This window comes from Myxocyprinus asiaticus, chromosome 12 (assembly GCF_019703515.2).
Source record: "Myxocyprinus asiaticus isolate MX2 ecotype Aquarium Trade chromosome 12, UBuf_Myxa_2, whole genome shotgun sequence".
Taxonomy (NCBI): domain Eukaryota; kingdom Metazoa; phylum Chordata; class Actinopteri; order Cypriniformes; family Catostomidae; genus Myxocyprinus; species Myxocyprinus asiaticus.
The window spans coordinates 46,835,866-46,855,065 of record NC_059355.1 but is presented as its reverse complement, the minus strand read 5'-3'; the positions used below and the strand labels follow the sequence as shown (position 1 = coordinate 46,855,065).

At 38.6% G+C, this 19,200-nt stretch overlaps 1 pseudogene; it reads right to left on the bottom strand.

Moving 5' to 3' along the window:
- The window catches only part of LOC127448815 (ubiquitin-like modifier-activating enzyme 1), a 60,333-nt pseudogene that overhangs the window by 27,010 nt on the left and 14,123 nt on the right, over nt 1-19,200 (bottom strand).

The following is a 19,200-nucleotide window of genomic DNA, read 5'->3' as shown; positions in this document are numbered from 1 at the left end:
CAAATTTGACAAAATGAACCCAATAAAACTGGTCCACATACTGTATGTCAAGTCTTTCAACTTATTTCAATATCTCATGTCTATTTCAACTTTATTCACTGATAATATTCCCTTCCGACATAGATTTCCAATTTCATTTACGTCTGCGCATATTCAGACTGTCTGTTTCACATAAGGTTACGAGACAGACAAGAACCAAATGGATTTGATGTCAAACCTTGAGCGATGCATCTCGACGCAGCATATTTGAATATGCACATTAGAAAATGAGAATTTGAAAGCTATGGCAGAGGGAAAGATTATCAAGGAATAATGACTCAGCCAAAAATTCTCTCACTCTCATGCCATCCCAGATGTGTATGACTTAATTTCTTCAGCAGATCACAAACAAAGATTTTTTGAAGGATATCTGAGCTCTGTAGGTCTATACAATGCTAGTGAATGGTGACCAAAACTTTGAAGCTCCAAAAAGCAGATAAAGGAAGCATGAAGTAATCCACAAGACTCTAGTGGTTTAATTAATATCTTCTGAACCAATCTAATTTATTTAGGGTGAGAACAGACGAAAATATACATCTACATCTTGCCATTGCAATCTCTAGGCACCATCATAATTTCAAGCTCGATTACAGTTCCTAGTGCTTAATGCATATGCAGAGTGCTAGATAGCACTAGAGAGTGTAATCGATCTTAAAATCATGATCGCCAAGGAGACTGCTGATGTCACAATTTAGTGGAAAAATAAGTCACATTTAGGTCTGTTCTCACCCAAAACAGATTAGATTGCTTCAGAAAACATGGATTAAACCACTGGAGTCTTATGGATTACTTTTATGCTGATTTAATGTGCTTTTTGGAGCTTTATAGTTTTGGTCACTATTCACTTGCATTGAATGGACCTACAGAGATGAAATAGTCTTCTAAAAATCTTTGTTTGTGTTCTGCAGAAGAAAGAAAGTCAAACACATCTGGGATGGCATGAGGGTGAGTAAATGATAAGAGAATTGTAATTTTTGGGTGAACTATCTCTTTAATCGAAAATTATACAAGTATGGAACAACATGAGGGTTAGCAAATGACATTTTTTGGGTAAACTAACCCTAAAGCCTAGGGCTGGTAATCTAAACATTTCTGAATTGAGTCCAGTAAGGAACAAGTCACGAGCTATGACTACTGTTCCCTTGAGAAAAAGTACTTAAAAACCAGATGACACCAGGCGGATTCTATCCCAGTAAAAGCACATGTAATGCAAATTGCTTTGGATAAAAGTGTCTAATAAACGATTTCAGACAACTGATACTTGTGCAATTGATGATCATCAATTATGAATATCAATTGCACAAAGATGAATCTTCATAATTTTATTATCTATTGTAGAACGAATCTAATCCAATCTAATGTTATATGTTGTCTTCTCTTTACTCGAGTATTCTCTCAGCCTTTTCCATCAGCTACACACATGGTTTTGTAGACCTACAGTAGATTGACTATTCCAAACCAGAAATTTCACATCTAATTTAAACATTGATTCCAATTTCAGCACGGAGAGATAATTATGGGAAAATCCCTCTCTTCTGCACTCAACACTGCAGGTTTTTAAAATAACTGGGCCTGTGGTCTGTTTGATCCCAACTGCTGACTGAAAATCATAGCTGGGAGAAAGAGTACAGAGCCAAGACACTCCAGACCTGTGTAGATCACTGGATGTTATATAAGAATGCTACAATAATGCACAATGGGCTTGACACGTGTGTGCTTTGGGGAGCATTTTGAAAGAAAGAAAAAAAAATGGGCAGACAAAGACAGTTTGTCTTGCTAGAGTCAGACTTTTGACTATGGGCATAAAGTCTGGTCCGCTTTGAAGCTAATTCTGTCCAAAAACCAGCTACTTAGACAGAAAGAGACATTTTGATCGATATTTAAAGCGACCAACCAAGGTGATGATACCACAATAATAGACTGCTGCGAAAAAATAAAAAAAATTGCACAGCATTGTTTGACAGCAACCAAATGTGCAGAAAACAAGAAATTGGCAGAAATGTGTGAAGATTTAATCAGAATTTCTGTTCAAAAATTAGTACGTTTTTTTTCGCCCAATTTGGAATGCCCAATTCCCAATGCGCTTTTAAGTCCTCGTGGTCATGTAGTGATTCGCCTCAATCTGGGTGGCGGAGGACGAATCCCAACTGCTTCCACATCTGAAACCGTCAACCCGCGCATCTCATCACGTGGCTTGTTGAGCGCATTGACACGGAGACATAGCGTGTGTGGAGGCTTCACGCCATCCACTGCTTCATCCACGCTCAACTCACCACGTGCCCCACCGAGAACGAACCACATTATAGCGACCAGGCCAATTTGGTTGCTTAGGAGGCCAGGCTGGAGTCACTCAGCACGCCCTGAGATTCGAACTAGCGAATTAGCGAACTTGAGGGGTGGTAGTCAGCATCTTTTACCACAGAGCTACCCAGGCCCCCTAAAAATGAGTAAGTTCTAAATATTTCACAAACATGATACAGAAGATAAATAAGAATATACAATTCTGCTTGTGGATTTTTACTTGTTACTAAGTGCCTCAAACAAAACTAAGAATGTGTCTTTCAGTGATTTGATGGCAAATCCAAACCTGGCAAATCCAGACACTAATCCTTCCCCAAAAGCACGAATTGTATCATTCTGGTACCTTGTGAATGCAACTTTGTTTCCAGGTGGACTGGTGCACTCTGACTTCTGAAAGTTTGCGTAAAACCATTCAATCAGATTGGAACTGCCAATTTTAAGATGACTCAATCGACAGCATTTGTGGCATAATGTTGATTTGTTTGTAGACATTACATCGTCATGGCAACGAAGTTGTACAATTGGCTATAACTTTACACAGAAAAGGTTAGTGAGCGATTTTATCACATTAAAATCATGTTAACACAAATATTGTTTATGTCTTGTGACTATACTTTTGAAATTTTAACGTTTATGGATGGGCCCTATTCACTATCATTGAAAGTGCCTCACTGTAACCTCGATTTTTGCTTTTTTTAAAGAAAAGGACGGACGAGTCAAAATTAATTTTTGTGATCATCAACATTATGCCATAAATGCTGTTGTTAATTTGTACTGAACCCGGAATATTCCTTTAAGCATGCATCAGACAGTTAGTGAATGGACTCCTTTTCAGCAAAATATACATTCATTTCTTAACCACCAGGGATAGGTTACAGGACTTCAATCTCTTGGTGTGGTCTTGCAATGGCAGGCCAGGACCCTCGTATGGCTCTACTATATGTGCCGTATGAAATATGTTTTAATGACTTCACCATGCAGACATATGGAAATTGTGATTCATGCCATTACTTGTAAAGCAATTACATTAGATGGCCACACGCAACTTTTTGGAGTGTGGCCACAAATACTTTTGGTGCAGGCATATGAAAAGATTCCATTTTATTAAAATGAAAACCAGACATTTCTGTTTTCACTCAGCCATACAACTGTCTACAGTCTAGGAACACCACAGTCTAAAGTGCAGAACAGTTAAATACATGCACTCAAATAATGTTTGTACTTTAACAATTTTAATTATGCTTTACAGTAAGTAAGGAGAGTGCTAAAGGTGCAAATTCAAGAGTTCGTCAACAGAAAGGCACAACAGGGCACAAGCCATGTGTTTCCAGATCAATCACTCTGCTCAGAGTACAGATAGAGTTACACCTCTTTGAAAACCTACTCACATCACACGACAAAGCGAAGCAAATCGCTGACAAAATTCGCCCAATATTTTAGGCCAAAAACAGCACATAGCAAAACAAATTACTGAAATAAAATCATCCAACAATTTTCACCCCAAACTATTCCCCCCCAAAAATCTCCTAACATTATCAAGTGAAGTGGTTAGATTGGTGCATTTGTGTGTCTTTAACTAGGGAAAGCATTAACCAAGACAAAATGCTCACTGATGAAGGTATACACTGCCAAACTCAAACATTTTCTGAGCTGATTATGCAAGTGAGAACCCTCTACAGTAAACACAATGGTAAAATAAATGAATGAAAGAACAAGCAAAGACTTAATGTTTTGAAACTCCATCATAAAAGGAATGCTTAAGAAAAAAGTAGTTGGGAAAGGCTTTGGGGCTGAGCAGATGCGCTTTGAAACTTCATAATTTCTTCACCTCAACCCCCTCTGTTTCTATGCCTTTCCAAGAAGCTGTGAACGATTAAAGGAATAAAGAGGCAGTCGCAATGAAGCTTTGCACTTTAGAGAGTCTGTTTCTAATAGAGGAGTTTCCTGCGATGGCAGGAAATAGCTGTCATTTCTGCAGAGTTTTCTCTCTCTCCTCACTCTTTTCCTCTTTTATTCTCACTTTTTCCAGGCACAGTCATAATTCCTTATGGCAAAATAAGGCGGCGCATATGGCAAAATCACTTTTTATTTTTATTCTATTTTTTTATTATTATCTCTGTCTTGTTACTGTATTGTTTGTGCACTGGAAGCTTCTGTCACCAAGACAAATTCCTTGAATGTGTAAGCATAGTTGGCAATAAAACTCATTCTGATTCTGATAACTCATAACTGGCATAAAAGTTCTCACTTTATATTTCATGATCTATGCTCCATTTGGTTGTCAAGACCAGCCGTGCTGTAGAGGTAACTAATCCATTTTGTAAAAATGTGTTTGTGTGTGATATATATATATATATACATATATAAAAACATATGCGCTACTCTGAAAAATAACAAGAGAAAATTTCAGAGCAGAACAGAGAGGGTAACCAGCCATCCCAATTAAACCGTACAAAGATTTTCACCCCAAACTATTCACACCAATCACAAAACAAATTGTTGACAAAAATCGACCAACGATCTTCACCTCAAACTATTTACACAGAGTACCAAGCGAAGTATATCGTTCGGAAAAGTATCTTCCAACAATTATTGCCCCAAAATTTTTTACACCAAGCACAAAGCAACGCTAATCACTGACAAATAACGGCCGACAAGTTTTGCTCCAAAACTACTCGCACTGAGCACAAAGCAAAGAATAATGCTGACAAACATCATTCAACAATTTTTGCCCCCAAACTATTTACACAGAGTACAAAGTGAAGCAAATTGCTGACAAAAATCCACCAAACATTTTCGCCCCAAAACTAGTCAAACAGAGTACAAAGTGAAGCAAATCTGGAAAAATATCATCCAATAATTCTCACCCCAAACTATCAAATCAAATCAAAATCAAATCACTTTATTGTCACTCAGACATATACACAAATGCAACAGTGGGTGAAAGTCTTGGGTGTGGTTCCAAGCAACATAGCAGTATGACAATTACAATAAACATCTGATTTACACACAACCTTTTTACACATCTGTTACACAACACAATATACACCTAATGATATACAATATACAGTATACACAAAATAAGAAGACTGTATACAAATTATAATAATAATATACAATATATAGTATACACAAAATAAGAAGACTGTATATAATAAAAATAAAAATAAATTCCCGCTTGAAATAAATATAAAGTGTTGTGTTGACATTCAGCTGTCAGTTGATAGTCAGTTGCCAATGTGTTATTAAGAGAAGTATAAAATGTGAGTCCAGTCTGAGGCTAATAAAGTATATATGATATATATATATTGTGAGAGATCAAGAGTTCAAAAGTCTGATTGCTTGGGGGAAGAAGCTGTCATGGAAACGGCTGGTGCGGGTCCTGATGCTGCGATACTGCCTGCCTGATGGTAGCAGTGAGAGCAGCCCATGGCTCAGGTGGCTGGAGTCTCTGATGATCCTCTGAGCTTTTTTCACACACTGTCTGGTATAGATGTCCTGGAGGGAGGGAAGCTCACCTCTGATGATGTGTCTGGCAGTTCGCACCACCCTTTGCAGGGCTTTGCGGTTGAGGGTGGTTCTGTTGCCATACCAGGCGGTGATGCAGCCAGACAGGATGCTCTCTACAGTGCTGGTGTAGAACAATGTGAGGATGTGGTGGTTCATTCCAAACTTCCTCAGCCGTCTCAGGAAGAAGAGGCGCTGGTGAGCCTTCTTCACAATGGCCTCAGTGTGGACGGACCATGTGAGTTCCTCGGTGATGTGAACACCAAGGAACTTGAAGCTGCTGACTCTCCACCGGTGCTCCATTGATGGTGATGGGACTGTGTTCTCTGTCTTTTCTCCTGAAGTCCACCACAAGCTCCTTGGTCTTACTAACATTGAGGGAGAGGTTGTGCTCCTGACACCAGCGTGTCAGAGTGTGCACCTCCTCTCTGTAGGCTGTTTCATCATTGTCAGTGATCAGACCTACCACCGTCGTATCATCAGCAAACTTAATGATGGCATTGGAGCTATGTATTGCCACACAGTCATGTGTGTACAAGGAATACAGGAGTGGGCTGAGAACACAGCCCTGCAGGGCTCCAGTGTTGAGGGTCAGTGATGAGATGTTGCTGCCTATTCTAACCACCTGGCGTCTGCTTGACAGGAAGTCCAGGATCCAGCTGCACAGTGAGCTGTTTATGCCCAGAGCCCGGAGTTTCTCATCAAACTTGGAGGGCACTATGGTATTGAATGCTGAGCTGTAGTCTACAAACAGCATTCTCACATATGTGTTCCTTTTTAACACTAACTATTCCCACTAAGCAAAGCAAATCACTGACAAAAACAGTCCAGTGTCCAAGAGTGTACAATTCTTAAAATCAACAGTATACATTTAAAAACACTGTGCAGAACAGAGCAGGGTGACCAGCCGTCCCCAATAAAATTGGAAAAATCTCATGCCCGCATGCATGCAATGTGGTTATAGTTGGAACACAATTTGTCATGATACTTAGTCTTAGCTTTAGTTTAATTGTTATAAATAAATGCTTTAAACTTACAATGTTGTGTGTCATCAATAACTATCTACATAGAGTAAAATAAAGAAGAAAAACCTTGAATAGAATACCAGAACTAGTGGTTGACAACCTATCGCCAAGGCCGATATAATAAATGATATTTGGTATTTTTAAATTATTGGCATCGGCCCATAATTTTCCCCATTTGGCTGATTAGTTTCTTTGAGAATCACCTGTGTGCACATGAAGGAGCCTTCTGAGACATAGCCTGAGTAAACTGGAAAATGTTAGTAGATTCCTGCTCGCTGGATCTTCACAAGAGCGATACAGCAACTTCAAAATAAAAGTCCATGTCGTATTCACTGTGCACTGTACGTACGATTAGTTAGACTCTGTCTTTTTGTGAGAAAATGCGATTGCTAATGTGCACATACCGTCTGTGGTTGCTTGAGTTCTGTGTGCATCGTTGTTATTTCCTTCTTCCAAATGTATTGCAATTTCTTTATGTGCACTGCAAACAATTTCTAAAATGGGAAGACTAACAGAAACCAGGAGAAACTGCTACACACCATCTAAAACACACAAAGGGGGGGGGGGGGGGATTTTTCCCCTTTTTCTCCCAATTTGGAATGCCCAATTCCCAATGTGCTTTTAAGTCCTCGTGGTTGCGTAGTGATTCGCCTCAGTCTGGGTGGTGGAGGACGAATCCCAGTTGCCTCCATGTCTGAGACCGTCAACCCACGCATCTTATCATGTGCCTTGTTGAGCGTGTTGCCACGGAGACATAGCACTGTGGAGGCTTCATGCCATCCACTGCGGCAACTACGCACAACTCACCACGCGCCCCACTGAGAACGAACCACATTATAGCGACCACGAGGAGGTTACCCCATGTGACTCTACCCTCCCTAGCAACCGGGCCAATTTGGTTGCTTAGGGGACCTGGCTGGAGTCACTCAGCACGCCCTGGGATTCAAACTAGTGAACTAGCGAACTCCAGGGGTGGTAGCCCATTTTGTGTGAAATTTTGAGTAAATATAATGCTAAATAAAAGTTAATTCATTTTTTATAAATTGTATGTATGTCATTTACTATTACATTAAAATGTGTGATTTGTTGGTATTATATCGGCCTATCTCCCACCCTGCTTTCTGGATGTCAGTATCAGCCATTAAAAAATCTATAGACCATTTCAAGAATGTAAACAAAAACAAAGAATTTAGAATGGTCTAAACATATTTCTGGATCCTTTCAACAAAGTCTCTTTTTCAAGGTGTCAGTCCACACAGCGGCCATCTTTGGAATGCTCTTGGGCAGTTTGGGCAGCTATTTTTCTATGTAAACTAGCATTCTACTATCTACTTGAATGGGGAAAGACCAAAATCTCCAAAACGGTTGGTCAAGATTACGATAAAAGAACATATTTCAAATAAACAGTCAAATCTAAAAACACTGTGTTTCTCTGAGCAAGAGACGGACAGAGTGGGTATGGCATCAGGCCTCGGAGAGGCATTTATTTAGAAAGTCCAAAACAAAGGGGAATCTGGGGCCTTCGTGGTGGAAAGGGCTATGTGAAGATAGAGTAGTGAAGACAGGGGAAGGTCCAGGTGATAATGGGCGGGGTGTGGTGTCGCATCTAATTCATGCCGGGGTTCCTGGGCACAGGTCCTGCCATGCATCTAACTCGCACCAGACCCTCCCCGCTCTGTTCCTGGACCTGCAAAGACATCAGCAGGAAGAGATCAGTCTTTTGAGGAGAGGCGTGCTCTGTGTTTAAAGGCAGCGGTGATGAGGCACTTCACTGGATTCAGGTGAGCCCTGTCACACACCACCAAATGGGTAAAAGTCACTGTGGGTGACGATGATCCACGGGAGGGGCGTGTCATTCCGTCACAACTGGTATAATAAATTGTGCGTCTTTAACTCAGATTATACTAAAAAAAAATGTACCATCTTGTTTAGCTATATACAATAGCATGCACGTTCTCGAGTTGATTGACAGGCGATTTCTGTATCTAAAAGGTGACTGGTTATCTTACCAGTAAGGTGGGACTTCCTTTCTACATCCGTTGACCGTTGGCTGCTCTTGGGCATTCAAATTTCTCCCATTCGTTTAAATAGAAGTGGCCTGTCTCTGTTAAATAGTCTCTATTTTGAAAGCAGGAAATGTTCATGGAACAATGACATCTCAACCAACGAACAGTCTTTGAAATGGTCTATATAGGTCGACCTCTACCCAGGACACTACTAGAAACACTACCAATCAATATCAGCATCATTGAAAATCCCTGCAAGTCATAAACAGCATATGATGACTTAATGGGACAAAAATGTATCCACTGCGGCTATAATAGAGAAAAAGGCTTGAATGCAATTATCAAAAGCATCACAAGCACTGCCAGATGTTCCCTCAATGCTGATGAGCCGCTTTTTAATACCTACAGGCAAAGGGCTGAGCTGACAGATATGGATTTATTAACAGAAGCAGGTTCAAACATGAAGTAGTATAATTTACTGTAAAACACAAGTACCACTTAACCCTGCAAGGACTGCAACTGCATCATACGGAGTACCATAGGGCTAAATGGACTAAACACGTGCTTCTTTGTTTTAAAATGGGATTAGCATCTTACATAAAAAGAAAAAAGTGCCATGTTGTGAGTTTATTATTTTATAGAAGTTACCATTTATTCAGTCCAATAAATGATTTGTAATGCTCTATTCTTCAAATCATTCTCATGATATGGTGATCGGTAGATGAGTTCTCTGAATTACTGTCTCGTGAGAGTGTAAATATAGTGGAGACAAGGATGTCCTTGATAGAAAACAGGATGCTTGAGGCGCATATCCGTCCTCTGTTCCACTCTTCTTCAGACTACATCTTTTATTTACGATGACAGTATCACAAGACAAGTGTAATCTTGCTTCCTAGACTCAAAGCAGAACGCTGTTAGCATATGACCTGTCAAAAATTTTTTTGGCCTATGTGCTGACCATGTGACTTACTTTTAGCAACTGACTGTAACACACAGGGTCCAAAATTAACCAAGCAGCAAAATGCACGTAAAAATTGCTTTCTCAAGTAAATACTTGCAAGTTCGTTGGTAAACTTATTATTACATGGTCTAAAAATGATATTGTATTGTAGGAATGATATTCTGACCATCGCTGAGGTAAGTGATGTGCACAATTATAATCAATCACCAAAACCATCTATTACATAAAGTGTATATCTTTGTGCATCTTTGCTTTTTCCTTAGTGGAAGATTTGTCATTATAAGTTTGTCTAGGATGTCTAGAACGTCTGTCCCGCCCCCCCCAAGCAATCATGCTTTTGTGACAATTTCACTAAGAGATGAAAACTGACTCATGCTGCGAGTGTCAATGACCAATGCAAAGAAAAACAGCTTAATAATTCCATTGTCATAAAGGACAAAATATAGTCCTGGTTCCACATTTAATATTTCTGGACAGTCATTGTGGTCTATCTCTCTGTCTATATACTGTAAATCCATAATACTGGAAGCCACGTGGCAGGAAAAGAGACTAATAGATATTTCCACAGCTCAGTTTAATACAATGACAGCTGTCAAAGCCTCACATGGCAACTGCTGCATTGCCACCAGAGTCTAAAAAAGGTTTTAAAAATTGAAAAATGAACTAATCAAACTCTGTATTTAGTTTTCCACTTAATAGCTGCATTCACCTAACCCTGGCCCCAAGACGTTTTTGGACACTTAAGCCATGCATGAGTGTCATTGCAGTAGATAATAAAACACACTTTTGAAGGAAAACATTACACAAAATAATGTTTGTTAGGTTTTAAATTATAAATAATATCATCATATATATATATATATATATATATATATATATATATTGTTAAAAATAAATACAAAAAGTATTTAGATACGTTTTGGTTGTTAACCGTAAGAAATAGCTCAAAAAAGTGAAGTTAGTTTTAAGAAAAGCGCTATCATTTGTTTTGTTTACAGATGCCACTTGGTTTGATATCTAATCTAATACAATGACATTAATGCATTTGAAGTGCGTCTTAAGTGTCCAAATACTTTTTGGGGCCACTGTATGTTCTTGCAGAATATGTTTAATGTGTCCACTAAGCCAGCAGTGTATATTTTGGTGAGTGTTTTAAGAAAGGAAAAGTCTGGACACTCCAGAAAACGGCCACATCTCACCAGTAACCTGAGCTTGTGTGTTTCAAAGCGCAGCTCACCGCTTGTCCCCTCTGGTGAATATTACCCTCAGCTCTGACCCTGTACATGTGGGTTGAAACAACATTCCCTCCTCCATGTGGACGACCATGTCTGAGGTTGCATTACCTCATTTATGAAGTCTAGCAAGCAGAAATCTTGGAAAGCATCTTTCAATTATGTTTTTGTCTGTAGGTAATGTGCTTGCTCACCTTCATAAACCTATAAGCCCCAAACTTAAACTCCAGGCTTTGCATGCAATGTATTTGAAGGTTGGCTGTGATAATGCATGAATGTGTCTGTCTGAATACTCCACTGTATAAATCTGAATTTGTTCCCTTTGAAAGTGGAAATCCCCTGAATTGTGCAAACACCACAGTTTAGCAAGAGAGGGGTTTGCGGGGGTGAGTGTACAGTTACTAACTGGTTGAAGCCCCTGAGGATGAAACTGAGTTAACTAAAGCCTACAGTGGTCTAGACCCAGACTGATGCTGCACCCTTTCACTCCGACCCATCACTCTCGACCCCACAACTCAACCTCAGTAGTCATTATCTTTTGTTCACAGCACAAGAGTGATTATTAGGAACAAACATTGTTCAACTGGCACTTTAACTTAAACTAAAAACGTAAAAGATGCTGGCTACCACCCCTGGAGTTCGCTAGTTTGCTAGTTCGAATCCCAGGGTGTGCTGAGTGACTCCAGCCAGGTCTCCTAAGCAACCAAATTGGCCCAGTTGCTAGGGTGGGTAGAGTCACATGGGGTAACCTCCTTGTGGTCGCTATAATGTGGTTCGTTCTCGGTGGGGCGCGTGGTGAGTGGATGGAGTGAAGCCTCCACACACGCTATTTATCCGTGGCGACAAGCTTAACAAGCCACGTGATAAGATGTGTGGGTTGATGGTCTCAGACATGGAGGCAACTGGGATTCATCCTCTGCCACCCAGATTGAGGCGAATCACTACGCCACCACGAGGACTTAAAAGCGCACTGGGAATTGGGCATTCCAAATTGGGTGAAAAATTTAAAAAAATTAAAAAAAATAAAAACATATTAGTCTTCTGCAAGTGTCTAAATTATACTAGAATACTTTTTTTCCTGAATATGTTGTATGTATGTACTGTATGTAGCAGTAGACGATATACGCAGAGATACATGTAAGCAAGCAGCTTTGTCGCTTACTGTAAATGTTGGGACCGCACAAGGCTGTGAGAGGATGGAATATTGAGTGGCCAGGTTGACGTGTGCGTTGTGGTAAGATTTGATTTGCCGATGACCCTGGATGAGTTTATACATTTCAAAACACATCAGTCCGGCAATTGCAGTTGTTGTTGTGGCGATCACTGGAAAGATATGGCCAGCAATCAACTTTCTCTATAGAATAGAGAAAGGTCTTAGATATTATTTCTGTATTATAAGCAGGGCCGTTTCTAGGCATAGGCGAACTAGGCTGTCAAATAGGGTGCCAAATAGGAAGCCGCCAACACACACCCCAAACACCCCACTCACCCCCCACCCCCTCGACGGGGGCACTAGGGATCTTGCCTAGGACTCCAGAATAGTTATAAGTCAAACATTTTGACACACATTTTATTGCTTTGACGACTTGACTATATTTCTAACATGAGGAAAATTGTATGAGTAGGTTTGTCCAAATTTTTGACTGGCCTTTGACTGGCAGGACTTTATGACATAGAAAGGGCATCTTAATGCACAGTGTGTGAATTACAGATACACATTTAATGGTGCAAATAAACCACGTAATATAGTATTATCATCTAAGCCAAAACAGAGGCTGTTCTGTAGGGGTTCCGGATAGAGACTCTATGGTCTCGAAGAGTCTGAAGGACTTGTAAATGAGTGTGCATGTATTAAAGTGAGGACACAAATGCCCATAGGGGAAAGATGCATCACTTTAGAACTGATCTCACAAACAAAAGCACAGCAAATGTTGTTTGAAAAAGACAAAGATTCATTCACTTTGTGGCAGTTGGCTGTTGGTTTATCATAATTCTCTGCCCTCAGGTTGGAGGCTGCAATGATATAGTCCATGTGGAAATTGTTGTCATCATCCTGGAACAAAAGAATGAAAAAGAACATAGAGAAATGCACATACAATTGCATTATTACAAGCACTGACACATAAGGGGTGTTTGCACAGAGTGTGTTCTTACATTTAATCTGTGCTATACTGCATGTGCTATTTTTAAATGATTGATCCCTATACACATGCATCAGACAGATGTCTTTCATTGTCGAGTCTCTTTGCGTTCCATGGGCACTGTGTTTTAAGGACGCCATGTCAAGTTAAAAAGAAACAGTTCAGTTTTTAAAAACACACCTCTGTTCCATTAGGGGGTGTTCACACAGGATGCGTTCTTGTGTTCAGCTTGACACAGAACAGCATAAGGAATACAAGTGTCTCAACATACATTTTTGTATTTTATCCCCTTTTCTCCCCAATTTTGGAATCCCCAATTCCCACTACTTACTAGGTCCTCGTGGTGGCGCGGTTACTCATCTCAATCCGGGTGGTGGGGGACAAATCTCAGTTGCCTCTGCTTCTGAGGCCGTCAATCCATGCATCTTATCACATGGCTTGCTGTGCATGACCCGCGGAGACTCCCAGCACGTGGAGGCTCATGCTACTCTCCGCGATCCACGCACAACTTACCACGCACCCCATTGAGAGCGAGAACTACTAATCATGACCACGAGGAGGTTACCCCATGTGACTCTACCCTCCCTAGCAACCGGGCCAGTGTGGTTGCTTAGGAGACCTGGCTGGAGTCACTCAGCACACCATGGATTTGAACTCACCAAATTCAAAGACAAAGACTTCAAAGACACATAATAATTATTCTTACAGTTCATACAAAATCTTTTAGTTTTAAACATTGCTCATCAACATCTACCCAGTTTACTTACATAAAACAAGACTTGTACTACATAGATAACTAATACTGGCATTATATTCATGCTCTATAGCCAGAGGGGAACTGGCACCCTAGATGAGCCTGGTTTCTCCCAAAGTAATTTTTTTCCATTATATAACATCTTATGGAGTTTTGTGTTCCTTGCCACAGTCGCCTTTGGCTGGCTCACTAGGGGCCTAAATAAGGCATGATTTGTAATTACGTTATTCATTTAAACCACACAATGATGCCTTGAAGACATTACAGCATTGTTTTCTGTAAAAGCATCATTTTCTGTAAAGCTACTTTGAAAAAATATGTGATGTGAAAAGCACTATACAAATAAAAATGACTTGACTTGACCAAATCAGCACCAACCAGCCATCTGTTCATTCATTACCAAAGGGCAAATAACACAGTAACAAACGACCAGTCTGAAACAACAGCTTTGTTCGTTTTTGGTCTGGTGTTGATTGTTATATTTTAGTCTTACAGTACATAAAGAACAAGAACAATACAAAAACAGAAGCATAAACAGAAAATCATTTGTCCCACATGTATGTTTGCACACTTTAGTACAACAGGTACTAGACTGATAAAGATGTTATGTCATGGCTTAAATGTCATGTAATTTCCCATGCTCACGTGACACTGCGCATGATTTCACACTTAAATATGGAAACTCTAAAATGCAGACAGCAGGAAGGCACACTTTAGTATAATGAACATCTTTTTATAATACAAAAAAGTTTGTTTTCTTTAATATTATATAAATGAGCTGAACAGAATCTATATTTAATACATATTTAATAGATTAATACTCTGTTTTTTTTTCTATTTTTAAATAGACTTTGTTACTTACAAACTTACCACTACTTACAACAACGTGTACAGCACATAAATTCTCTTAAAAAGAACCATTTTTGAATGTGTTATACTGTTTTATTTTATCTTTTAACTCGGTATTGACTTGAAATTAAGGTGTGATATTGCATATTTGCAGATGTGCTTAGACACATTGGGTTTGAGGTTTTGGCAGCCTTCTTATGCCCCAGGCACTGCAGCACTACAAAGGCTGTGGAGTATTGGGTGTGTTGTGGGTAACTGCAGGTGTTTTTCAGGCCAGTATATAATCAGGCAACCTGATGCCAACAGAATCACCCAAACACACATTCCAACGAAAAAAAAAAAAAAAATTGATCTGGCAAAGAATGTGTCATTGCTGAAAGTGCGTGCGCGCACACACACACACACACACACACACACACACACACACACACAAAAACACACACATACACACACTAAGAACATGCATATGGCCATTTGATACATGCAGTGGGGGTCCAAATGTCTGAGAGCACTAGTGAAAATACTTATATTTTCCATCTTTCTAATTTAACACAAACATTATTACAAATTATGATATCTGCAAAAGGTATCCCTTTTTGAGTTCCTCAGAAGAAAGAAGTCATGAGAGTAAATGATGACAAAAATTCATTTTTGATGAACTATCCCTAAGAAATAGTTTGCCCAATAATGAAAATTCCATCCTAAATGTGTATGACTTTTCTTTCTTCTGCAGAACACAAATGAAGAAGAATATTTCAGCACTGTAGGTCCATACAATTAAGTGAATGGTGACCAAAACTTTGAAGTTCCAAAAAGTACTAGAGGTCAGCACAGGCCTTAAAATTAAACCAGAACCAGACCCGTACCCGAGACCGTGTGGACTGGCCCAAACAAAGGCAGCATAAAATCAATCCAATAAGTTTTGGGTGAAAACAGACCAAAATATAACTCATTTTCACTATAAATCATGACAACAGCAGTTGCCTTGGCGAGCATGATATCAAGCTCAATTACAATTCCTAGCACCATCTAGAGCTCTGCACATGCGTCAAGCACAAGGAAGTGTAATCGAGCTTGAAATCATGTTCGTGCCTAGAGACAGCAATGGCAAGATATACAGTGAAAAGTTATATTTTGGTCTGTTCTCACTCAAAACCAATTGGATCACTTCAGAAGATATGGATTAAACCACTGGAGTCATATGGATTACTTTTATGCTTTCTTCACATGCTTTTTTGGAGCTTCAAAGTTCTGGTCACCATTCACTTGCATTGTATGGACCTACAGAGCTGAAACATTCTTCCAAAAATCTTCATTTGTGTTCTGCTGAAGAAAAAAAGTTACAAAATCTGGGATAGCATGAGGGTGAGTAAACAATGAGAGAATTTTTATTTTTGGCTGAACTATTCCTTTAAGGTGCCTGAACACCCTCTGAAGTCCACTTTGCAGGATACTATCGGGTGATTGGACCGGGCTCATACACTGAGACTAATCTTCTTCAGAAAACAGAAAACCCAACTGAGATGTTGTTCAGAGACTGCTGCCCATTCCATATATGTGTATGTGTGGCTTTTATTCAGGAAGTCCATGTATCATGCACTCGCTCTGTATGACAAAGAGGACACTGACTACTGCAGCATGCATCCAGAGCTTTTCATAAGTCCTGTCTGTCCATGGACGCTTACCTTCTGAGCAGGTTCTGTGAAGAAGAACAGTCTGAACAGAGAGGAACTCTGTTTGCTTTGGTCTGTTATGGGTGAAGCTGGCAAACGTTTTGATGAAAACAGCGGTTGGGGTTGGACGGTTAATGAGTAATTTTGTAGTTCACTGAGACCTCCTACCTGAGAGCGGACACCAACATGTTAGATATGTTTAATATGTTCATTTTATAAAGAAACTATTGTAGTAAGTAATTTCATATCTTTCAAATCTAAAAGGCTCACCCTCTTCTCTTCTTTCCTCATTCTCCTCTTTCAGCTCTTGATTGGTCACTGCAATCTTTACGCTAGATTTAGGAGTGAACTCTGGTATTTTTACTCCCAGCAGAATTTTCTGAATGTCCACAAGATTCCTGGAGCCTTCAATCCCATAGATCTGCCTGTATAAATTGGCCACTGCCATAATAAAGTCCATATGTGTAGTCTAAAGGACAAGATAAACACAAATCTTTTTGTCATCGTTGAGCGAGTATCCATCGTTACATTGGCAGTAAAACCCTTTGAGGACACTCACGCAATCAGCCCAAATCTGCATAATTTTATTATAGCTACAAAGCATTTAACAGAAAAAACACCTAAGCATCATAAAACAAGATCAATTTACTTGAGAAGCAAAATTTTTGCAGAAGATTTTAAGACTTCTTTTCAATGTTTATTCCAACGTTTTCATTGCTTACTCCATTGGCAATTATCTTTTTTTCTTGTTTTAAGCATAAACCTCAAATTTGGTTAGATACAGTGTATGCTTAAACAGCAAGAAAAACAATGACAATGAAGTTTGAAAAATAAATGTAATTCAAGATATATTATCTGAACAGGGATATTGAAAATGGATCTTGTTTAGAGTTGTTTTGATATATTTTGCATTGAGGTGAAACTAAATCTTAATCTTTCTGTTTGTTTGACTTGGAATGAAAGGATCACTGAAATGAAAAAAGGGGGGAACAGCAGAGGTGAAATGATGAGAGGGAAAGTGTGCAACACATAAAAAAATAAAAAATAAAAAATAAACAAAATTCCCAATTTAGGTGAACCTTTGAAACCATTTAATTCAAATAGACCATGACAAATAAAAAAGGAACCCTTTCCAAATGGCCAGGTAACATTTAGAAAGAACTGGAAACAATGGGTGATAAAAGTGTATGATTGTTGCAGAATGGCTACAATGGAGCCAGTTGAAAGAAAACATAATTAAAATATTTAAATTGACTTCTGTAATCAATTACAACCCCTATGACTGACTTTCTTTCATGGAACAAAAAGGAGATCTTATGCAGAATGGCAGGAACTGATAGTCTTTCTGAACTGAAGTCACTTCACTTTCTTTTAATCTTTTTTCCATTCAATGAAAGATAATGGTGACTGAGACTGAACAATCTACCTAACATCTCTTTTTCTGTTGCATGGAAAAAGAAATTCATATTTGTTAGGAACAACATAAAGGTGAGGATATTATGATAGAAATTCCATTTTAGTGTGAACTATCCCTTTAAGACATTCTCTTTATTCTGACCAGATTACATGCTTGTCTGTAAGGTATTCTTAAAGTGAAAAGCACGACCTGTTTGTTAATTTGGCACTGTGTGTTCATGTGTGTGAGAGTGGGGGTGGTTAACACGTTTACAGCTTGCTTTGTTAATCTCAGGTGATCACTGATACCAGATTCAATTCCAACTGAGAGAGAAACTTTGAGCAGCTCAGATAAACACAAGTCAGAAAGTCTGAAGAGGGTGATGGGAGATCCCAGGGGCTGTGGGCTGGGATTTACTGGCTAAAACTTACATTGCTGGTGTCAAAGGTCAAAGGATGTGGACATCTCTTTGCACCCATCCAGAATGGACGTCCAGAGCTTGTTACCTTCAGAAAAACAGCAAGAGAAGAAAGAAAAAACAATAGAGTTATTTAAGATATAAAAAGGTGTCATAATACATATAATGTTATCAGTAAACTAACATACACGAGTTGGGTGTAATGTTATATTGCATTTAGGGAATACTGAACCAAGAAACTAGGTAATTTTTCCAAATAAGAACATGCAACTAATAATAAACAAAAAAACAAAAAAAAACAAAAATTTTTTGCTAACATCAACATTGTTAACTGACTTAAAATGTAAAAACAAACAAACAAAGAAACAACATTTTTAAAACAGTGTGACATGAAAAATAATTACATTTAAACAAATTTTAAATATATCTACAAGCAAAGCGCAGCAGTTAAACTGCCTTGACATTATAAAGGAAATATCAATTAAATTATAAGTAAAAATATATATAAATGTAAAAATAAAATACAAATAAGAATAAGAATGAAAGAATAAAATACAAAAATTTAAAATGCATGATGTATAAAATATTGAATTGAAAGAAATAAAAAAATATGCATGCTAAGCATAGCACTGTAATTTTCAAAGAGAAAAGATTCAACCAATTTATGTAAATATTACTTTTATTTGAAGTAATGCAAAATTGTAATGTACTTTTTACAACTATACACGCAATTAATAAACAAAAATGTAGTAATTTATTGTTCCTTTTTTTTCTAAAATCAACAATGGTCATAAAGTTGACTTAAAATAACAAAAACAAAGTAAATGATAAAAAAAAATGAAAATAAAAAACATACAGTAAATAAAGTGTAAAAATGCATGACGTTAAAAGACTGAAT